Below are 25,094 nucleotides of genomic sequence, written 5' to 3'. Positions count from 1 at the left end.
TGTGTGTGTGCGTGAATGGTTTCTGGAGAAGGGGCTGTGAGTCTGTTCATCTGTGTTTGGGGCTGTTGGTGGGCGTCTTTGTCATGTATGTGTGCCATACATGTCTGTGTGTGTGGGACCGTATCACAGACGGGCTTGAGTGTGTCAGAGTGGCCGCTGTCTCGCAGCTTGTAGTCATATTTCATGAAGCCTATGAGACTCAGTTGGCGGTATGTGTGAGTTCTGTCTATTTCCGTCTTTCTGACTGTGGCACTGCCCACTGTGTGTAAGTCTGTGTATGACTTCCTACTGTCTATGCGGCGTGCCAGTGGGAGACCGCCATCCTGTGCCCCCTCGCAGCGAGATCCACCATTCCTATGCCTTCATCTCCAACCAACCATCCTCTCCCTCTTTCTGTGTGTCTCTTTCACTGTCTCCACCTCCTCACTGTATCTCTTTATTTCTCTCTGTGGGCATCCCTGTAAAGTACATGGAGTTTGGGCAGGCAACAAACTCGTTTATTAGTGTTAGATTTCTCTTTTATCTGCACTATAAATAGTTGTCTGATTGATGTTGCGTTTCATTTATAGATGCCTGATTTAGACGATGACATGATGCGCTCTGATCCAGAAATCATGGCTCTGTCCCCAGTCCCTAATGACTCTCGAGCCTCTACCCACTTACAAAACATTGTTCAGTTGACAACTGCAAACTTTTATCAAGCTGCTTGACTTTTGTTTTCTGGCATAGACAATATACCTGCCAAAGTGATTCTAATGATTTTATTTTGATGACATATAGGCCCAGACGGAGCGGGTTTTTTATCTGTGGTAATTTTGGGAAGTCTGTTGAATGGATTTAAACTTAGTAAAACTCTTTTAGCTACACTATATTTGTTAAATTTAGTTTCACTTAAATTTGCCTAAGATATTCAATAAAATGAAAAAGATGTGAGATTTCTTAGAGCATTTTGAACAAAGCATGTTCCAATTTTGTACATTTTTTATATGCCTCGACCTCACCCTAGTCTGTCTATCTGTCTGTTCGTCCATCCGTCCATCCATCCAAATATTTCCAAAACATTATATCAAAAACTTGAAATGTATGTATATATATTTCGATATTTTATTTAAATATATAAGAGATCCAGATAGCCAGTTGTGTCTGTCTGTTTCTCTCTCTCTCCTCCAGTTTTCCCACCTCTCTTTCCTCCTGAGGGCAGCAGCAGCAGTGGCGGCGTCGGCACTCCTAATTGGCCGTGCGCTCGACGTCGCCTGTTGTGATCATATAAATTTATTGGTGCTTAGAAGGCACAAGCTATTAAAACATTACAATAGACATTAGCGCAGGCCCAAGCAGCCTGCTTGGCCTAACGAACATATGCTTCCCTACCAATGCCTAAACTCTTATTTATGGATTTAATTTAATGTGCGGGAAGAATTCTAAATTAAATTTGGTGTGTGCCTCTGGAGAGTGTCGGTGTATAATAACATGGTAATTTTTACACATCTTTATGAGAAATGAGAAAATTAATTCTTTCTGACAAGCTGTAATTACTGGGCTTGGACTAGTCGCAGCTGAACAGTTTGAGCTCAGCTAGTCTGCCAATGAACTAAAGGAGAGGAGAACAGATAAGGAGGACACACACAATTATGGACGCACACCCACACGCGCACACAGACACAAAGACACGCAATTACATACACCCACAAACACACACCTACAGATCAACATACACGCACGCTGAAAGCTAACACACAACTACTCCCATCCGAACTAACAGACTCCTACATACAGTAACTGCACACAAAACGTATAGAAGATGCCATAAAGCAGTGGTTGTCCACTGGTTTTGCTTCAGGACCAAGATTTTCCATCGGGTGTCAAGTGGAAACCCAAAACTTTACAAAAATTGTAAACATTTTCTTAAAATCAAACAGTGAAACCTTTTAATATTCCAGTTTTCTCTATTCAGGAATGTCACACAACCTGTTTGTGTTGGACTCTTCTTAATTTGTCTGGTTTCTTGACAGTGGAATTTGCATAAATAATGTGTAGAGTTCGATTGGACACACAGCTTTTGTCACCAGCAACAAAAATATATGGTAAATACATTCTCTTGTATTTTATTGTATAAATTGTATTTAGCATACTCCCCACCCCACCCCCACCCCATTATCTGTGACCCTAACAGTCCTGCGGCTTATTTTTGGGTCATAACCCACCAGTTGAGAACCACTGCAAAATAGGGATCCACAATCAATTAGCCAATATTTATGTGTACAGTATATGCATGTGTTTTGTTTGGTTGGTTGGTAAAGGTCAATATTGGATATTTAATTGTGCTTGCTCATATTTGACTATTTTATTTTTATTTTTAATGTTGATGGCCTTTGCTGCCATGTAATTCTCACTTAACTATGAAAATGTATTTGTAGCATTTAAAATGATTTATTGTTTTATATTTTTTTACTTAGACAAAATAATTTTAGCATTGGCCATTTTTCAGTTATTGGCCTTAACATGAATAATCATCAGCTTGTAGTCAGAATTTTAATATTGATGCATCCCTACTGTAAACATTTGCCTGGTTCAAATATTGTATTGTCTCTTAAGCACTCTTGTAACATGTCTAAATGTAAGATAGCCACATGTTCAGTCTAATTGGTTCCCTTCAGAGAAGTACGTGACGAAAGACGAAATGGACGTTTCGGACACAGTTATGGGCGAGGTCTCAGCCTGTAGGGAGTTCTGTTGCCCTGTCTGATAAACATGAATTGCTAGCAGGTCTGCCCCATTCAAGGTCATCTGCCATTTAGTATTCACAGCAAAGCTTGACCATACCACTCGGTCTCATAGCTAAATAATGATCACACATACTTTACCCTATTGCATTTTGAAAAGAGAGAAAAACTGTTATAGCTATTGTTTCTGTTGCTATCGGTATGACATTATGGGTCACTTTAGTTTCCGCACTGTAGTTGTGTGGCATGGATAGGTGTATGTGCGTGGCACATGCTGACTGTGCATCCAGGGGCCATTTCAGTTTATTTATTCATTCTGTTCCATTTTGTCATGCGCTGTTAAATGTTTAATCCTCTCATCCCTGCGGTTGGGGACCGCCAGGGGAATGCCGCCCTAGTGGTCACTGCAGTGAATAATACATTATGGTGTGTGTGTGTGTTTGTAGTGATGAAATGCAGGTGTCAGTTCATAAGATGTCCATTTTGATGACCGTGTCTCTCTCGCTCTCAATCTCTCTCTCTCAATCTCTCTCTGTCACACACACACTTTAAAACACTAGGTTGGAGTCTATTAACCCTTCTGAAGGGAGGCCTGTCAGAGTGTGTTAGCTGATGGCTCCATTGTCTTTCACTCTCCGTGACTTACTCACTCTGAGATAACAAGTTGAGCTCTCATAAGCACTCTGCTCTGACTGTCCTCTCTCTGTAGATGGAGAGGATAAAACATTTATTCACCTGGAGCAAGGAGTTGGGCAACATACCACTCTGTTTTTGATTGACAATGACAAAGAATGCTGTCCTGCTGATCAGACAACAATGTAGAGCATCCGTTTGTGTTATAGACATGAATGACATCTCAAATAGTGAAGCTTGTTGACGAAAGTTATGCATTACTTTTCTAATTCCACCACGCACTACTAGACTGAAACTCAGTTTGTGTTTGTCCTGTTAGTGACCACTTTACACTAATCTCAGTCCAGCTGCATCAATTACAAGATCATACTCCTCCCTTATTTTAGATGCTGTCCTAGATTTGGATACAGGTTTTATCTTAGATTTCAAATCGCATTTCTAATCAGATTTTAAAGGGGACCTATTATGCCTCTTTTAAAAAGATCTCAGGTATCCCCAGATTGTATCTAAGTTTCAGTTCAATTTACCCCCACTGATCATTTATTATACTATGCTGTAAATGCCCCTTTTTGGGTTGAAGCAAAAACATGCAGTTTTCATGTATGTTTCCTTAAATGCAAATGAGCTGCTGCTCCCTATCCAGAAGAGGGCGGAGCCTTTACAACTTGTGCCTCAGATACTCTCTGCTAGGGTTGCCAACCGTTCTGTATAATACGTAATCGTCCCGTATTTGACACATAAAAGTCTTGTTCCATATTGAACTGATACGGGACGCACTTTGTTCCGTATTTTTGAGAATCAATTCAGTGCAAATCCATGACAGACACATCAGACTATGAACGAAGACAATTGTAGGCTATGATAAGAAAAAAAAAAACCTGACGGTGAGGTAGATGTATGTTTAATGTTTAAACGTAGCGTATGTTTAACATCTTGGAACATCATCAGAGAATGCCCTTTTAATTGGTCGTTTCAGTCATTGTGAGTCACGTATCGTAGCAACGATGACGACAAGTGACAACAGCGGGAAATGTAAAAATGACTACCTCCGAGCAGCCGGCGAAAAAGAAAAGAGCACAAAAATATACATACAGGTGTTGTGTTGCTTGAATGCAGTATTTGAGTGCAATATTTTATATTTTCTTTATTAGCTGTTTTTTATGTATCATTGTTTTGCACTGGAAAGAAAGTTAACTATAATGGAAGTATAATTATATAAAGATATTTGCACTACACTTCCTTAATGTTGTCTAATTACATTAAAAAATATTATTTTTTGCACTGGAAAGAACATTCTAGAAGTCTAATTCTATTGCATAAGTTTGCACAAGGCTACAGAAAACTGTTGTGTTTATTTTTCTTCAAATGCAGTCTGAGCCGATGAGTTTTGAATGATATAGCCTATTTTGTTTAAGTTAAAAATAAAACGTATTATAAACTAAACAAATCCATGGTTCAATTGTTGGCAAAATGATCATGATAGCCTTTATATTTCACATCTATATGGTTCAATTGTTGGCAAAATGATCATGATAGCCTTTATATTTCACATCTATATGGTTCAGTTTTGTATATTGATTAGGCCTACTTTGCTATTCATTTTGGGGATATTTGGGGATATTTAATTGAATTAATCAATCAACGATAGTATTGATCAGCATTACCAAACGTAGACGTTCCACTAGAAACAAACATTGATGTATTGTTCTAATTTATTACTGTGAAGCTGCTTTGATACAACCTGTGTTGTGAAAAGCGCTATATAAATAAACTTGACTTGACTTGACTATTCTATAAATATATAGGCCTAATAAGTTGTAGGCCTATTATAATATGCTATAATGTATGAAATATATTTATCTAAATATCAATTAGTTTCCACAATATTCACCAGAAGTCATCATTTCAGGGGTTATTTTTCAAAATTTTCTTCAGTTTTCTTCCAACCCCCCCAGTTCCTTATTTACATTTCAGAAAGTTGGCAACCCTACTCTCTGCCAACAACAGAAAAAAACAAAACAGTTTGTTTATTTATTAAAATTTGTATCGTGATTCAGCTCACATGACTGCAGTTCTTTGGCGTCATGAAAGTTTATTATTTGCATGTTTTAGAGCCAAATCAGTTTAAACTACTAATATGTGGTTTTCTTAGTAAACACAGCCGAAGTACACGCACAGAAAGCCTGTTGTCACATTGCGTTCTCTTTCAGGTCTTATAGTGCTTAAACTGTGAAATTCACACAAAGTTCAGTTGGTTATGTCTGTGAACGTAAACAGCTGGGGGAAAAAAATCACATCTATATTAGATCTGTATTAAAACGGCAGCAGCCTAATATACAGTACCTGCTGTTGTCTATCGTGTTAATGTGAATTGAACAACAAAAGAAAAACAGAAATCCACTCACTGCTCTTGACTGAATAACTTTAGTATCTTTAATAATAATTAATTTCTTGAATGCTACTATTAAATGCTCTAGCGAGGAGATAAACATGGCAGAATGTGTACATCTCAATCAGGGGAGGAGCTCAGCTAATAGGCCAGATTATGTGGCCAGCCATGGGCGGGGCCTGTCCCACTGTGACATCACAATGGGTGCATTCCTGAATGGCTCATTTTGAGACACCATTTCTGATTTATGGGGAAAATAACATATGGAGTGTATGTATTTTTACCATAATAGGGTGGTTGTGTACACACACTGCGGACACATAGTTATGTTCAAAAAAGTGTATAAAAGTGAATTTTGCATAATAGGTCCCCTTTAATATTGTTACAACTTAGATTGCAGTCTTTTTGTTGCACTCAAAGGGCAACAAGCTTCAGTTTTGTAGTTTGCATTTTGCTTAAAGGGGTCATATAATGGTACATGCACTTTTACAAGTTGATTGCACTGAAATGTCTGTTGGCAGTGCCTGTACACAACCATCCTATCATGATAAAAATCCATCCAGTGGTTTTGTTTTAATCTCCTTATATGTTTGACCCTCTCTGAAATCAAGCCGTTCGATATTGTGACGTCATAAGATCGTACGCCCCTCCCGCTATTGTGATTGACAGCTGTGTTGCAACACAAGACCCGCCCTGAGTGAGCTGTGACAGTCGTCATAGTAGTCCGCCATTGTGGATATGCTGGAGTAAAATGGCGTCTAAGCGATTGTGATGTTCTGTTCTTAGATGAAATAAGGAACACAGCAGTAATTTGGATGTTCCTAAATCCGAGCCGTTGAAGAGTTTTGTTTTTGAAGCGATATGCCCAAAGGATTGACGCGGGGATTCCCTCACGGGGATTCCCCACGATCGTCCATGCTTTCATGTTTGCGCGAATCATTTCACACCAGACAGCTTTACAAACGAGAAAAAAACGGATCGGTACCAACGTGTTCCTGCTGAACCTCCAGAAAATGTGAGTGTAATGTTTTATTAACCTTTATATTAGTATTTATAATAATCTATGCGAAATTTGCAAACCTTGCTGCAGGCTTCACAATGAATGCATCTAAGGTTTACACTCAGGGTACATTACGGCATGTTTTCTATGTACGACCTTCTCAATATAATTCATAATCCCACGTTTATAATGAACAACGCGTGGTTATTGTGTTAGAAACGGTGTACGCACAGAACAGAGGGGCGGGGTGAGCAAAGCTCATTATCATTTAAAGACACATGCACTGAAACGGCGTGCTGAAAACAGAGCTGTTTTTGACCAGGTAAAATTAGTTTTTTCTTACAATACTAATGAGAATTTTTAATTAAAGTATATTACAAACTTTTAATTTAGACCCTAAAGAATCATATTAGCTTGTACAAAAATGGCATTATATGACCCCTTTAAAGGTGCATTGCGCAAGTCTCTGAGTTTTTGCAGAACTATGCCCCCTTCTGGCGACACACGAAACTGCAACCAGAGTTGTGCACGCAGTTACGTGGAGTTTGCGTTGGGGTTTGGGATGAACTAGAAGCCGGTCTCTTTGAATCCATCTTCTACTTTTGCAAAAGTCGCTTGAGTTGTCTTCGCTGATGCGGATAATATTGGATAATGGCGGCGAATACACAAACCTGCCAGACATAGCCAGGTGAGCGTGAACGCGCATGACGTCACGCCCAGTCGATTCCGACCCGAATCCCTCTTATTTATTTTACTGTACAGGATTATAGAGGCAATCGCAGTGATCATAGAAGGGCTCATTCAGCCCATCAGGCAATTGTTTAAGCATGTATGGGTTAGAAAAACGGGTATTTTTAACATGAAATGTTGCGCAATGCACCTTTAAGTAGTCAGACTTGCGTTTGGTTGGCCTTTTTTAATTCAAAGAAGACCAATTTTAATGCTGCATCATACATTGACATCCTAGAGGATTGTTTGCTGCAACAATTTTGGAAGGGTCTTTTCTGTCGGGGTCAATACCCCTGTGTATAAAGAACTTAAATGGCCTCCTCAAAGCCTAGACCTGACACAATGCTACCAGACACAATTTCACAATTGCTGGTTTATTTCACTGACGCCCTCTTGTTTCCAAGAATCTGAGCATGCACACAAAACTACTAATCAAACCACTCCCTATATGCAAATCAGCCCCTTGTTAACCCCAATCAGAGAGGTCACTGGATGCTGCTTTCAACATCCCTCAACGCAGCATCTCCGCCACTGCTGTAGCCTCATGGGTAATTACAAAGCTACCCGGCTAGTCTGTCTGACAGCGTTGTGTCGCTATGCTCATGACCCCGGCATGACCTCTGAGAGTGTAGGTAATCACCTGTGTGTCCTGAGCTTAGATCTCTATTAGCGCAGAAGCACAGTTCAGCTCCACAGAGGAGGGCGAACACACCCCACATTCATCTCCTCACAGAGGGGTCAGCTCACCTATGAGAGGGAGATTTGCCTGCGTGGTTAGCACATGGCCCAGTGGATTGTGGGATTGCATTTCAGCTTGATATAGCATGATAGGAGCTGTCATGCTGACTATGAGGTCTTTGAATGTTTTTCTTTTTTTTTTTAGGATAGGTCAGAGTACTGAGTTTTGTGGCTTTTGTCCATTTCTGGTAGCTTTGAGGTCATTTATATGCTAGTATACTCTTAATAGTTGACAAAATTTAGATTTTTAAGTTTTAGCAGATCAAAGCTAGTAGCTATTAAAAAAAAGATTACATATATTATTGTTTATCAATTTATTATTATTATATTTATTACAGTATTAAATTAAAATGTCCATTTGCATTTACATAAATTGTTATATTAATATATACAATTATATAACATTTAGAATTTGTATGCCATTTTAATGATGATGATGATGATGCTGATAATAATAATAATAATAATTGTTGTTGTTGTAAAATTAGAAAAGCTGTTATTTTATTTTACAATTTTTAAAATTTTAATTAGGGCTGTCAATCGATTAAAATTTTTAATCGCGATTAATCGCATGATTGTCATGAGTTAACTCGCGATTAATCGCATTTAATCGCACGTTTTTTTATTTGTTCTAAATGTTCCTTAAATTAATACTTTTCAAGTTTGTAATACTCTAATCAACGTGGGCATGGATAAATAGATGCTTTATGCAAATGTATGTTTATTATTGAAACCATAGTCAATATAGAGCATAAGGAGGAGACATGTTTCAAAGGTCATAGATGTTTTTCAAAGAACTTGTTCATGTCTATTAGACATGTAGAAAGAACAAAAAAATGCCAGGTTACCATTACTTCTCTTTCTTTGCACTGAGCAATTTACTAACACAAACGTGTTTAGATTTTTGCATGACAGGGGCAGCTCTTCTAAAAATGCTAAATGTAGGCTACATTAATTATTTATTATTACATTGTAGTTTGTCTCTCTCTGTGCCCATTTTGATGAAGCAAAATTCTCAATAAAAATGTTTTCATTGGTATATTTTACTGTTTCTGTTGTCAACGGAATGGATTTGAAAAGGTGACTGAAACGCGACCCATTAAGACATAACCAGCTCTTCCTTCTAAGATGTTAAGTTAATCTGCACAAAAATTCTGATAATCGAGCCGTCGTCTGGTGAAATCAAATACACATAAGATAAAGACAATATCTGTGCTCTGATTTCGGCTATACTTGTAAAATTAGAGAAGCAACATAATATCTGTGAATTAAAGAGCTGCTCCTCCGCGCGAGACGCAGAGAGAGAGAGAGAGAGAGAGAGAGAGAGAGAGAGAGAGAGAGAGAGAGCGCGCGCGTGCTGGGAGAGCAGTACCGGCGGTACCGGGAGATTCTCAGAAACTAAATAAGGTTTGGGCGCTTTGTTGAAGGGAAAAAAAATCGCTAAAGGGGTCTGCAATGTCGCTAAGTTAGCAACACTGTGTATCTCCATTTCTCCAACTAGGGGTTGGGCCACGGGTCAAACAGAAAAGACGCGCTGCGTTAATCGCGCGTTAAAAAAATTAGTGCCGTTAATATGATTTTGCGTTAACGCGTTATTAACGCGCTAACTTTGACAGCCCTAATTTTAATATAATATAATGTTGTGAAGGCAATTAGGTGTTTCTCCAATATTTTTAGTACGAATTGCCGGCCACCTGCACTTCCTGTAAATCTCTCACATTATTATCTGTTTTTCCGTTCTCGATTGTGTCACCACATCTTTCTACACTATGCTTTTTTTCTCTTCTCTTTGTTATAGCCAAGAAAGCGAGTGATTGCTTCTGTATGAATAGTGTGGCAAAATAACCAACAAACGATCTTTCCTACTATTATAGACGTGATCTAATTAGAAGTATAATAAGATCACATGATGTGGCCGTCCAGATGTATACATTCATGCGAAGCTCAGACACTTTGACAAGGGGCACGTCAGCTGTCCGCATTGGTATGCAGAAATGCTGTCCCAGCCCTAATGTATTCATGGACATAATCCCTCTATTGGTCTGACCACATGCATATGCATGTTTTGTTTGGACCTTGTGTCCAAGAGGGCAGCTAATGTGCTTCAAATGAAGAGCAGCACTCCATCAGAGCAGATTAACATCAGGTGCAGAATAAAGTCATGTGGTTCCTCTGTGTGAGACTAAAGCAGGATAAGTTGAAGTTTGTGTTTGATATCTATCTGTAACCAAGCGCTTTAGTGTCTTTTCTGTAAGCAGGTGTCAAAAAGAATTGTGGGTTCCCCACTGACCCAGAGCCTGTTCCCGGATTTCAATCCCAGAACTCTAGCCACCATGTCAGAAGAAGTGACACAGGTTCTGTTCAGGAGTTTTGCTCCTATTGTTGCCATGTAAGATAGAAATACAAAAGTCTTTACGGGGAGAAACACTTTTGATAGAGTTGTGGGATGTCTGTGAATATAAGCTGAAGGACAACCTTTGTCTCCGGGCGACCTCAATTTGGTACTGTATAGTTCTTTTTGCCTCATTGTCTGCAGCCACAAAGCCACCATTCTCCTCTTCTTGCTCTCAAGAAAGAGGGATTAGTTAAATAACGCAACTGCGTGTCCAGATTTCTAACTATCAGACCACATTACAGAGCGAAGAATGAGTCCTGGGGAATGGGGTGGAAGATGTTTCGAAGAACTTCTCTTTTAATTTCCCTTTTCCACATCTTTGAGCCGGAATAAGTTGGGTCAGATTGATAGAGAATGATGGAAGACCATTAGGAATGCGGGGTATTTTGGAGGGAGGGGGAGTGGTCCAAACGCAGCTGCATTTCCTGTTTATTCTTGGACTAGTATGAGGCGCTTCATGAAGAACAGGAGATGCATTCTTCTCTTTCTCTTTTTTTTTCTTTCTTTCTTTCTTTCTCTCTCTACCTCTACTTAGCCACTTCATCCTCCCATCTGGGCTCCAATACGCATCATTCCTACATTTTTTTTTTTTTGCCTTGCTTTCTCTCTCCTTTCTGGGATCTGACTGAGGTCTTTGTATGTGACTGGCTAGTTTTTAGTGTAGACACCCCTTTCATCACAAATTCTGTGGGTGCAACCCACCTCAGCTGACAAGAGGGGGCTGTCAAATCCCACCAAAAAGTTTCATTTCCATCCTTTGGTAGTCTTAAAGTTGTGGTTCTTCTGTAAACGATTCATTGCTGAACGTTATTCAAGTTATACTTTATTTCAATGGTCCACTTTAGACATTCTACTAACTACAAGTAACTTTGCAAGTACATGTCAACTAACTCTCATTAGAGTAATAGTAGACTGTTAGGTTAGGGTTAGGTGTTAGTAGAATAGGTTGATGTATAGTTGCAGTTGCTTATAGTCAGTATAATGTCTTTTGGAGACCATCAAAGTAAAGTGTTGGCAGATATTAAGCAAACAATCTACTAATACTTTAATCAAATCTTGATTCACTTGGAAATCCGTTGCATCTTGATACAAATCAATAGAACTTACTGCTGTTCAATAAACCACCTGGCCGGGTGTTACTGAGCAGTGATGTTTCATTCGCCTTCATCAGTGCTTTAGAAATTGTCTGAATCTTACATTTTACTATTATCTCAGTCCTGAGTTTAAGACATCAGAGATGGCCTTTCTGCTCCTTTCTCAGTTTCTTTCATCGAGTTGACTCTTCATTGAATTGGCTTGAATCTGGCCTTATGTGACCTTCATTGTCCTCAGACAAGAGACACAGAGCGGGGACTTGAGCTGACCTGCCTTTTTCTATTGAAAGACCTCTGAAAAATCCAGAGAACCAAAGCATAAAACGCTGGGTGTCACTCAATGTTGCTCAAACTTTTCCATTAGCAACTTTGTGAAAGTCACACTATTCAAACACAGGCTTTAGAAATGATGCCCAATGTGCTAAATGACCTTCTCACTCATAGAAATCTGTAAACAGACCGATTGTGAAGAATGTATGAACTTTGAGCCCTGGAGTTATATACTACTCAAAAATATATTATTAACTCCCTTAAGAGTCCCTTGATATTGAATAGATTGAAATGAGTTTGTACTTTTCCTTCTCTTTTAAATGAAATGTTTTCTGAGTTCATTTTCTTTCAATCACAGTATTAATTCCCTGTTTTGATACATCAAGTTTCAATAGACCAATACAAATGCCACAAAGGTATATATATTTTTTCCCATATTAACAGCATAATTTAGTAGAAAACAGTATGTCTGAACAGTAAAAGAGCACTTCTCCTTGATAACTTCACCTCTCTGTCATTCTGTCCTCGCTGAGTTTTAGATATAATGAAGACGGAAGATGAAACAACAAGACAATTATTTTTGCACGCAGATTAAAGCACCATCCATCATGCTTAATTGCCTTTTTAAGATCGGCCCACATACAAACTCGTGCTGTTTATTCTTCAAGGTTAAATTTGCTTTTGTTACCCGTTATGTCGGAGAGGAATAAATGGCAACCAGGTTGAATCGAGGAGCACGTCTGATGCGGTGTGAGGGACCGCTAACCGGTCATGTCAGAGTCCTCTGGTGGACCGGGACGTGCTACTCCGTTCCTAATGTATTCATTACCGAGAGGTGACTCGCGCCGTGAATCGTGTTGGCAGCTCACAGGTGTTCGTCTCTTTCATTTCTTCTGCTCCCGTTCTTGTTTTCCGCCTCGCTCATATTGCACGCGCACACGCAGGAACAGGCACACATGCCCGCAGACGTGTACAGCTGGTTCGTTGTTGTCGCAGGTCTGAAAAACAAAGCTTCAGCAGATGGTTGTTTTAGTGCCAGAGCAAAGAGGATCTACAGTTCCATCACCATGGTCACACACACACATACACGTTTACACTCACAGTCACTTTGTCTCTGTCTTGCCTGTGCTTTTCTCCATCTCTGTAATGTCTATCAAGAACATGATTCCCTCTTCAACTGTCACTTGCTGTAGTGGTTGTCCTGCATTCTGCTTTAATGAGAGCAGTGGCACTTTTCACACACGCACCTACACTTTGCCTAGTTATTTAAATGAGGACACATCTAGACGTCTGTTGTTTTTGTTGTTGTTGTTGTTGTTGTTTTTGCATGACAGTTAGTTCTTGCCCATGAATTTTATTGGTCGAGCGGCTTTCCAAGAGTGCTAGTATTTAACAGCACTGGGATTTTCAAAGGGTTCTATCAGGCACGTCACAGTATAGAACCCTATAGGGGTTCCCATCATGAGATCATTGTATGGATTTAGTTAGAATTACTTTTGATTTAATTCATTGTTTTACATTTTATTAATTAAACAGCTCGTAAACATACTTTATCATAAAAAAAACAAGTATTATCCAAGACATTTATCCTTATATAGAACCTTGTTTTGTCTTTAATTCTTGTTTAACATGTATATATAATATATATATATATATATGTGTGTGTGTGTGTGTGTATAAGTATATATTATTTAACACACACACAAATATATATATATATATATATACACTCACCTAAAGGATTAGGAACACCAATTCTCATTTCTCATTAATGCAATTATCTAATCAACCAATCACATGGCAGTTGCTTCAATGCATTTAGGGGTGTGGTCCTGGTCAAGACAATCTCCTGAACTCCAAACTGAATGTCAGAATGGGAAAGAAAGGTGATTTAAGCAATTTTGAGCGTGGCATGGTTGTTGGTGCCAGACGGGCCGGTATTTCACAATCTGCTCAGTTACTGGGATTTTCACGCACAACCATTTCTAGAGTTTACAAAGAATGGTGTGAAAAGGGAAAAACATCCAGTATGCGGCAGTCCTGTGGGCGAAAATGCCTTGTTGATGCTAGAGGTCAGAGGAGAATGGGCCGACTGATTCAAGCTGATAGAAGAGCAACTTTGACTGAAATAACCACTCGTTACAACCGAGGTATGCAGCAAAGCATTTGTGAAGCCACAACACGCACAACCTTGAGGCGGATGGGCTACAACAGCAGAAGACCCCACCGGGTACCACTCAACTCCACTACTCCACTACTATAGGAAAAAGAGGCTACAATTTGCACGAGCTCACCAAAATTGGACAGTTGAAGACTGGAAAAATGTTGCCTGGTCTGATGAGTCTCGATTTCTGTTGAGAAATTCAGATGGTAGAGTCAGAATTTGGCGTAAACAGAATGAGAACATGGATCCATCATGCCTTGTTACCACTGTGCAGGCTGGTGGTGGTGGTGTAATGGTGTGGGGGATGTTTTCTTGGCACACTTTGGGCCCCTTAGTGCCAATTGGGCATCGTTTAAATGCCACGGCCTACCTGAGCATTGTTTCTGACCATGTCCATCCCTTTATGACCACCATGTACCCATCCTCTGATGGCTACTTCCAGCAGGATAATGCACCATGTCACAAAGCTCGAATCATTTCAAATTGGTTTCTTGAACATGACAATGAGTTCACTGTACTAAAATGGCCCCCACAGTCACCAGATCTCAACCCAATAGAGCATCTTTGGGATGTGGTGGAACGGGAGCTTCGTGCCCTGGATGTGCATCCCTTAAATCTCCATCAACTGCAAGATGCTATCCTATCAATATGGGCCAACATTTCTAAAGAATGCTTTCAGCACCTTGTTGAATCAACGCCACGTAGAATTAAGGCAGTTCTGAAGGCGAAAGGGGGTCAAACACAGTAGTAGTATGGTGTTCCTAATAATCTTTTAGGTGAGTGTGTGTGTGTGTGTGTGTGTGTGTGTGTGTGTGTGTGTGTGTGTGTGTGTGTGTGTGTGTGTGTGTGTGTGTGTGTGTGTGTGTGTGTGTGTGTATATATTAATATACACAATTAGGTCCTTAACAGGCCCTAAAGTGCAAAGTTCACAACACAGTTGTCTCTCTCATATTGTTTGTTTTCCTGTCATAGACTTTCCATTGACTTGTTTTGAGCTAATGATTTTTTCTATCCCCAATCCTGCTCCTAACCCTAACCCTCACACAAATCGTATTAGGTTTTCACTAAGACATTCCATTAGTTCATTGCATTAATTTTCATTGAATTTATTAGTTTAATTAAGCTAGTTTCAGGTTTTACTCTCCCATTCAGCACAATGTCAGCAAAGCTTGCCTGACTCACTGAAACAAAGGCATTATGAGAGATTTATTGTGGTTTGCGAAGAATCTGAATCATAATGCATTTCTTTCGCATTTTAGCCTAAGTAGCTTATTTTAGCATGCGATTTATGTTTGAATTCTATTACCTAATTGCAAGTGCTGTAAAGACACTCAAAGGATATCCACATGCACGTGCAGACGTGTGTGCGCGTTGCACATGCTATGGGACCAGTTTTTTTATCACCTGTAAACTGTAAACTATTCCTAACCATAACAACTTTTTTAAAAAGCTGGTGAAAATGCATTTTTTAATCTGTTAAGTTCTATTAAAAAGGCTGAAAAGTAAATTTGCTCTACAAACTGTGTCAATAATCTGTTGTGATGCTCCCATATTTCCATGTCACCGTGGCAGCTCGTTGCCATGGCAGCAGAGGAAGTGGATGCTCCGCTGCGGTCATTTGGCTTGAAAATTTGATCTCTACACCAAGATGACAGTGAAGATGTCACAAATCAAATTACGCTCACCGTCGAGCCGGGCCTGTGAACAGGACTGTTCAGTTCTTGAATGCTCGTTAAATTTTTTACTTGTATCTTGATAGAATAATAATAATATGAATATCAATATCAAAAGGAATATTGAATGGGCAATACATATGATGTTAGGTACTGTAGATGCATCATTTGACTGCTTTGGTCCTAATGTTCATCAGGGTGGAAACAAACTGTGGATGTTCACTTTACATAGATCTTTTCCTGCTTATGTAGGCAGTATTTTGCCCAAATGAGCTGCAAAGTAAACCAGACTTCACTGCAATTATCTTAAGTCTAGCTTTGTGAGACTAGAGGGTCTACTCAGAGGAAACCCCCAATGCTGAAAGGATGGAATTCCCACAGGAACTCATATAAGCCAAATTTAGCTCAGTAGTACATACAGTAGTATTCATACCCCTATTGATGCCGTATTTAAAGCCCTTAAGATTTGGGCACCTAGAGTGCAAAGTAACTGCACAAACCCCTCGATCACTGGACATGTGGCCGTTCACTCCAGTGGTTGCCGCCGTTTGGGGACCAGAGCTGCTGTCTCCGTGGTAACGGTATGGCACTGAGGAGATCGAAAGCTGAAGTTCAGCCGTATTGATCTCTAGCTGTTCCCTCTGTGCGCAGTCACTCTGAAAAATGGAGAACGAGAGACGGAAAGTGAAAATGACTGAATGGTGGAGTCGTTTCCCGTTCGTTTCCCATGGCTCTCAGACACTTAGAGACATGCACACAAACATACGTGGGCCAGGAATCTAAGGTGTGTATGCTGACAGGAACTGCACCTTGTATGTAGTTTGAGAACTTCTAAACCTACTTTTGAAAATAAATAATGTCATTTGTATATTCCACGTGATTTGAGAATGATCCAAAGAGCATCTTATGCTTCATTCGAATGTCTGTGCAAATGAGTCACTTGATCATTGTGTTTATTGTTTGAATATTCACAAAATTTCTGTTTATTCTGTTAGATTTTTGTTGTGTTCATCATTGTGTACACCGTAAATCAATGGAATCTTTGTTAAAAGCATCATGTTCTGCAGCGCAGTTTGATGAACAGGTTAAAGTTCTCACCATTTCTCCATCTATCATCTTCTTTTTCTCGCATCCCCCCCATCCCCTTCTGTCTCGTTTGCTTTGCTTTATTCCTGAGAAGAAAGCCTCCCACACTTTTATACAAAACTGCTGAAATTGTATTGAGTGTCATCCTGAATGAAATGGATGGAAACCTTGACCAGTTGTCACCCCCTTCAAGAATCCAGGTGCCCGCGAGCACACAAGCGAGTTCACAGTGGTTATTTGGAACACAGACCCAGGCAAATTGACTCAAATGCTTTTTGTAAAGTTGACAAATTAACATCTTCATCTGCGCTCATAGCAGTCGTGTTGCCTTATTGGATATTGGTTTCTTTTGAGCGAGAACCAAAGAGCGGGTCCGTGCACGCAGATGCCATAATCTTCCTCGTGTCGCGAGGAATGTTTTTGTCATCTTGTAGAACTTTTTATTACTTACTACTTTTCACTGGCTGCTTGAATCATGACTAGTTGTCTGTTCAAAGCACTGCAGAGGACTGTTAAAGACTTTTATGGGTTGTTAGTTAGTTTTGAGCCACTGATGGTGGAAATGGAAGTGTCCGCCCTTTGAAGGCCAGAGACGGACAGTGGCGGCAGCCCTGCCACCCCCCTCCTCCGCTGGGCCGTGGAGAGACGCTCTCTCTGGGCCACGGCTAATTGTGGAGAGTTCAGGAAGACCATCATTAGCACTCAACGCCACACATGGCCACCAGATGTGTAGCTGGCCATAGAAACTGCCACGTTTCTCTCTCTCTCTCTCTCTCTCGCTCTGTCACTTTCTCTCGTTCTCACATGCCTCCCCCTTCATCTTCCAACTTAATAATCTGCCTTTTGTTTCCATGCAGGCTATTGTTCATTAAGATGGCCTCTGCCGTGTAAGAGAAGTCACTGGGTACTGAATAGCATTCTTTGTAACAAAGAGACAAGAGAGAGAGACAGAGGGGTATTTGGCGGGGGTGTGTGTGTGTGTGGGGGGGGGGGGGTCTGAGGGGATTTTGTGTGTCCCTCTGGTATTTTTATGGCTTGTTTGTGCAGTCTGAGAATTGGACATTGTAGTTTGTGAGACAGACGCGGTACCTTTCCCTGTCCGTTAACGATACAGTCACACTAGACACTTTAGGTCCTTTAAACCTGAAGTTCATATCGACACACCCATAGTCGTCTGGATTAAACGTACCACAGAATTTGTTGTATGGACATTAAGAGTCATCAAATAATGCTGAGTGCGAGGTGTGTTTTTACATAGGGGATCATACGAATTTCAAAGGCCCAGAATATCAAATCGAAATGTTTCGGGCCAGTGTTATTACAGACAGATAGATTTTATTTATTTATTTATTTATTTATTTATTTATTATTAGTTTTTCTCGTACTGTTTTTTTATTTATTTTTAAAAAAAAAAATTTTGTCTTTTCAACCATTTTTTGATAGTTTTCCTTTTGTAATTGTTGGTTTTTATTTTTCTAGTTTCAGTTTTAGTTGTTTATTTTAGTTTGTTTAATAGTATTTAATATTTTAGGGCTGCTAACGTTAACTTTAATTATTTAATTAAATTATTATTTAATTGTAGTATTTAATACAAATATTATTTATTTATTTTATTTAATCTGCATTTTCATGTTTAATGCAGACTTTAAGGTTAAGTTTTATAATACTGTATACAATGTACACTAACATATAAAAAACTAAAATTAATACATTTTATTTTATTTCAGTTAGCTTTGGAGTCACAAAAATGTCTTTTAGTTATACTTTTTTTACTTTCAGTTTTTGCCAGTACTTTTATTTTTATTTCAGTTTGCGACTTAGCGTAAATGTTTTTTCTTTAGTTTTTATTAGTTTTTTCATAACACTGGATTGTGCTCTTTTGAATTGAACCAGTAAGCAAACACCCTAGCAACATGCTAAAAAAACACTTAGCAACGATATAGCAACACACTGACAACCACACACAACACCTTGTCATGTTGGTGAGTGCACATAAAGTGCACAGACATTTTCTTCATAAAATGTCCAAGTTTAGCTGTACAGTATGTAGTGGTATAGAACATGCTGTGTAGTGGATATTTAACTCTGTTTCCACGTTTTGCTATATGAATGTGTGTATTAATGCAAGCGTTTATGCGTGTGGATGTGTGTGTCCATGTCCTTTTAAGTGAATGTATGTTTTGCATTGTTTCTATTTGTGTTTGTGTGCGAAATAAAAAATAAGTTGATATATAATAAAGAACACTAGACATTCTTCGGGGGTTCTGCTCCGATTTCAGAGAGGCAGCGGTTGCTATGGCACTGTTTACAAACACTTCTCCCTCCCTTTAGCCTTTCTTCCCCTCAAGCAGAGGGGCTGTTGGGGAGGTGAGTACAATCGATTCACAATCGAACCGGCATTACTCTGTTTGGAAGCTAATGCACTTTCGACTGAACTGGAAGAAAGAGGGGGGAGAGGGAAGGGGGGGAAAATGCACACAACAAAAACCAGTTGGAGAGTGTGTTACGCCAAGGAAAAGAAAGGGTTGTATTGAGGCGGAAAACATGTTCTCTGGGAAGAAATCAATTAAAACGAACCTTTAAATTACGCCGCATGGCCGCGCCGTGTCTGTTAGGGGCCGGGGCACTGCTGTGGTCTGAGCGAGCGACGAGCCGCGAGGGCCCACAACCGCTGTGAAAAGTGCTGCAATAATGGCAGACTGGTGTGAGATGTCAAGTTGTGGCTGGTGTCTCAGCACTAAACTTTCTTCTGTGTGGGATTCGCATGGTTTGCCGACAAATCCTCATTGCGGATGGAAGGCATTCCAATTTCGGTTCAATTCAATTGTATGCATAAGGAGTCTTTCACAATTGCCATTGTCACCAAGCAGATTAACAGAATTGCATGGAGGTGTCGTGCTCGCATACAAAACGGTCTCAATTGAATATTTATGTCTCAGAAAATGAATCCCTCCTGCATGCTTAACCCATTGCTAAGAAGCCTGTTATGAGATGTAGATGCATAGTTTACTTGAATTCAAATTCTGTCATCATTTTCTCACCATAATGTCTCGTTTGACTTTCTTCTTTTAGTAGTTGTTTAGATTAATGTTTATGCTTTGCTCCATATAGGGAAAGAATATGGTGACCAGGGACTGTCAAACTTAAAAAATGAAAATAAAAGTAGATACAGTAAAGTACATATGAGTCTTCTGAGGCCACTCAATAGCTTTATGTGATAAACAGACCAGAATCTTAGACGTTAATCGCTTAAGGTGCAGTCACATTTAGTGTTTCGGAGGCAAAATCCAGTCATTTCAAAAGGAATCCACTCAATCACAAATTTCATGCGAGGATGAAAGCTTTCCCCACACAGATTTCGTTAATGGCTCATGTTGGTCACATGGATTTGCCATGCTGGTTGGTTTGAAAGTGACTTTAACATCTATCACTTTAACATTTAGAGATCAAGATAAGTCCTCTTGTGGAGTTGAGGATGAGGGTTCTTTATCTGAGGGTCTGAGATGGGCCTCCTTGCGGAGCTGCGCTGTAGGCCCTTCCAGTCTGTCACAAAGACAGGCCTGTATACAGTCAGGATGTGTTCTCAGTTATGCGTCCGTACCACAGTGTCTTGTTTGTACAAGGCTGGCCTCAATATTGTGCTGTTCTACAAGGCCGTGTGGCTAGACACAGCTGAGTGCCTCTCGAAGGAGCCACATCAAAGGGCCCTGTATTCAGAAACAGACAGGTTGAGCATGTTACCTGTGCGGAACGGCTGTTTAGAGATGGGAGGGCTGTATTAAATGAAACATATTCAGCACTCTCAGGTAATTACATCAGCATGTAAAAGTCTAATTAGTGATCTCCAGCGGGACACATCTACTGACACTAATTAAATATAGTCAATCCTGCATTCCCCTCAACCTCACCACTTACACACATTCAGATACCTCACACATCACACAGACAGGTGTGTGTGTGTCTGTGTCTGTGCCTGTGTCTGTGTCTGTGTGTGAGATGTGTGCCCAGGGCTCAACAGTAAGGTTTTATTCAGATGGTCGGTCAGGCCAGTAGTTCATATTTTTTTTGCTCTAAATTTATTATTTAGAGATATATTCATTGTATAAATCTATTGCATTTTTAATGTCATTTGAATTCATATTTTTACATTTAAAAAAGCATCATGACATTGACCTTTTTACCAAATAAATTCCTAGTTGATGGAATTCATCTAACTTCGCCTCATGTGACTGAATAACTCTACAAATACACCTAAAAACTAACCAGTGGACCATTGCATAATATTATGCTGATGTTTAATATAAGAACACAAGATCAACAAATGTAAGTATAACACATAACTTCCCTGAAACTCTTTCACATTGGCCTAGGCTGCACTTATAAATGAATACTTCTGGCCCTGGTGTGTGAAAGCTGGTATTTAGGAAAGAGGGCAGGGAATAGATATAGATCAGATACAGCTGAATGTGTGTATTGTGTCTCCGTCTGTTTTAAGGTTCGACTGTGGGCCTCCTGTGGCATTTTTTCGTCTTTCAGTCAGTGGCCTTTGACCCCAAAGTCCTTCTCTGATGACTGCGTTTGTGTGTGCGTCTGGTTTGGAGTGACTTGTGCACGGTTACAGTACTAATTTACTACCCCACCGTTTGTGTCTCTTCTAATTAAGGCCAAGTCATGGCAGACTAGAGCTGGGCCCCATCTTACGTCTGCTCCTTGTTATACATCGAGCCTCGCACACTCTAGCACACAGTCACACACACAACCGGAGAGATTACCCTCAGGTCCAGTTTAATCGCTTTCTTCCTTCAAGTGCAGGCTCAGGGGCGGAGCATGCTAATTCCGGCAGGGGGTCGCCAAGGTAGCGAGGGGCTGCAAGGGCGGGACAATGGCAGTGTGCAGGGCATTGATTTGAACCATACCTCTGCACATTCCTCCACAAAACACAATGAAGTGCATTATCCTGCTCGACTAACCCCCCCCTTCATCTCTACCCCTTTCCTCTCCTCTGTCCAACAAAGAGCCTTTCACCCGGTAATGTCTAAAGCTTCTCGTCCCACTTACTCACTGTTCTCACCTTGAACACACACATGTATGCATGCCTACATATACAGGCCAACATTGTCACTTTATATACATTGGAACCCCAACTGTAAGCTGTTGAACTGTTGTCATACAAATTTTCTGGTTAAACTTCACCCAAAAATATCAATAAGAAGCAGTGTTGTTGCTTCTTATTGATACGGAAAGATATTTCCAAGATATTTCCATTATTGATATTTTTGGAAAAAAGCAGTTGTTGTCAACTAAAACTATTAAAAATCATTTTCGTTAATTGAAATAAAGCTTAAATAAAATGAAATATAAATATTCGATACTGAAATTACTGAAAAACTAACTGAAATAAAATAAATATAACAAATATAAATAAATAAAAAAAGCTAAATAGAATAAAAACAAAATAGCACAAAACAAAATTACTAAAACTTTTATTTAAACTTAAAAGAAAATTACTCATCCTCACGTCATTCCAACCTGTGAGTTTTTTCTTCAGTGGAACATAAAAAGAGATGCTTTGAAATATTTTCCATGCTGCTCTTTTTCAATAAAAGTAAAGCATATTGCGACCAAGGGCAATAAGGCTCAAAAAAGTACAAAGCAACACCATAACAGCACCATAAAGAAAGTCCATATGATTAGTGTGGTATAGTTCAAGTCTTCTAAAGCTAAATTTGCCCCGTTACAACTGATTACATGCAAGAGCGAAAGGTGCTTGATGTCATTGTCAAATGATGTCATGTCATGAGGTCGATTAAATAATGACCTTTTTTTTTTTTTTTTCTGTGTATCGTCCCTTTAAGAAACAGGATGAACTGTTTCTTGCTTGTTTTTAAGATGGCAAAATTCCTTAAGACTTGCTTGTTTTTAAGATGGCAAAATTCCTTAAGACTTGCTGATTTTTATCAATCTATCAACTCAATCGGGGGCTACAAAATGACAGGGAATTTATCTTTGTATCTGTTTCTTAGCAAATACAGATTATCCTTTAACTCGTGTGTCAGTATGTTTGCATATCAGTGGGAGTGAGAGAGCAGAAAAACACTTAAACCATTTTATCAGACTCGTTCGTCGTGTAAACAGCACAGAGTAAACAGTGTCGAGTCCAAATCTACTCCAGAACCGTTTGGTTAATTAAAGCCATCCTTCCCCGTGTACAAGCGAACAAATCAGCTGTCTTAATTATGATAATTAGCAGCAACATCCTTTCAGATTCCTGCACAAAAAAATGGAGAAATTGAATCGCATGATGCCACTCGTTAACGAGGTCGTCAGTCAAGCAGCGCAGCTAATTACGACAGGAGGGAGATTTCTCTTCAAAGAAACAGTGATTTTTCACCAGCGAGTCAAGGAAGACGCTCACACACCACACCAGGGTTTGCAAATGCTATCTCACACACACACACACACACACACTCGTATATCTGGACCTCTGCTTGTAAAGCAACTCTAGGGAGGTTTGTGAACTTGTCAGCCGGTTTATATTTGTAGTTCTGTTCTCTTTCACTAACCGTTTGGATGCCGTTTCAAATGGTTGACTGCGTCTCTGCGCAGCCCGTCGAGGTCATTCCAGAAGCTTCAGCTCCCATTTAAAAGAACAAGCTGCAGCAGCCTCTGTCTAAAAGTGTACATCTGTATTTGAGAGAGACAAGAGGATATTGTAGATGTGCACTTATGTAAGTGTGTTATCTGTGTGTGTGAATGTGTGTAGAACAGGGCTGATTGAATTAGAGTAATTAGAGACAGCTCACAGTGTCAGTATTAATCACACTGCAGTCTCATTATGGGCCCTGCACATCATTCCTTTCATCTCGTAATGATCCTCAGTCACCAAGTCACACATATTAATCCACATACCCCGTTTCTCCTCTCTCTCCGTCTCTCTCGTTCGCTCTTACACACAGACATACATGCAAATGTACACATAGGGCCTATTAAAGGTAAGCCCTCCCTCCCTCCACACACACATATTTAGTTTATACATAACATTTGTTTATACATTTTTTTATTAATTTATTTATTTTTTTAGTTTGATTCTGATTTATTTATTTTATTTATTTTTTTACTCTGATTGATCAGCATTTATCAGTCGTAAAAATTCAAATACTGAAAAATGGCTGTATACTATAGTATGTAGCTGTAACAAATATGCAGTGTATATATTCACATTTTTCCATACTAAATAATTGTTTTATTCCATACATTTTGTTGTAGTAATACCACAACAATATAAAATAGTTTTCGATGTATAATTATTGTAATATTGTTATGGTGTGTGCAGGCAGGCAGGCAGACAAAGACACAGAAGAGTAAGGTTCCAACACAAAGTTTACTCTTAATCCAAACGGGAAGCGATCACAACAGGTAGCAGAATAACACATAAACATGACCGGACAATGAGTGCTGGAGAAGGTACCATATAAATAACAAACTCAAACAAGATAATTAATCAAACACAGCTGAAACAAACAAACTAATAATGACCGTAACCAAGGAGGCCAACGAGTGGCGGGAATATGAACAAGGAAGACGCGTGACAAATGAAAACAAACTACAAGTCCATGAAAACAGAAACTAACTGAACATAACAGTGACAAATATTTTTTTTAAGGACCATATTAAAATTACATTTTCATATCATAAATAGCATTTTTTTCCCTTTTTTGTAATTTAGTTACATTTTTATGTTGTAAGTGTTTGTTTGTTTGTGTGTGTGTGTGTGTATATACAGAAAGCTGTGCACTAGCAATGGCAAGTTCAATTCATCAATCTCGCTGACAGAAAGATTGCAAAAATAGACCTTTGTTAAAGGAACTCAAATCAGTTCTAGGGTGAAGTTTGCCCATAGGGATGTAACAACTTCATTTTGCAGATATTTTCTATGACCTGATAATACCAACATTTTTGAGGTTCAGGCAGTATGCAGCATCCCTGCCGTGAAACATGGTGGATACTTTGGGGGATCATTCTGGAAATGAGCAAACTCATAAGGATAGATGGGGAAAATGGATGGAGCTTAGTCCAGATAAACCCTGGAGAAAAGTGTGCTGAAATCCAGACGAGTGCCTGGACCTGGAAGATGATTCAGATTCCAACAGTGCAATGACCTGTAACATACTGCAGTAGTCAGACTGGAGTGGCTTGAAAC

General features: G+C 39.4%; 1 protein-coding gene across 3 annotated transcripts in view; it reads left to right on the top strand.

Moving 5' to 3' along the window:
- Positions 1-25,094, top strand: part of sox5 (SRY-box transcription factor 5) — a 207,527-nt gene that overhangs the window by 89,802 nt on the left and 92,631 nt on the right. The gene's annotated exons all lie outside the window — the stretch shown is intronic.

The sequence above is a fragment of the Scardinius erythrophthalmus genome (genome assembly GCF_964197995.2).
Source record: "Scardinius erythrophthalmus genome assembly, chromosome: 4".
Classification (NCBI taxonomy): Eukaryota; Metazoa; Chordata; class Actinopteri; order Cypriniformes; family Leuciscidae; genus Scardinius; species Scardinius erythrophthalmus.
The sequence above is the reverse complement of the archived record's forward strand: the minus strand, read 5'-3'. Positions and strand labels throughout refer to the sequence as shown.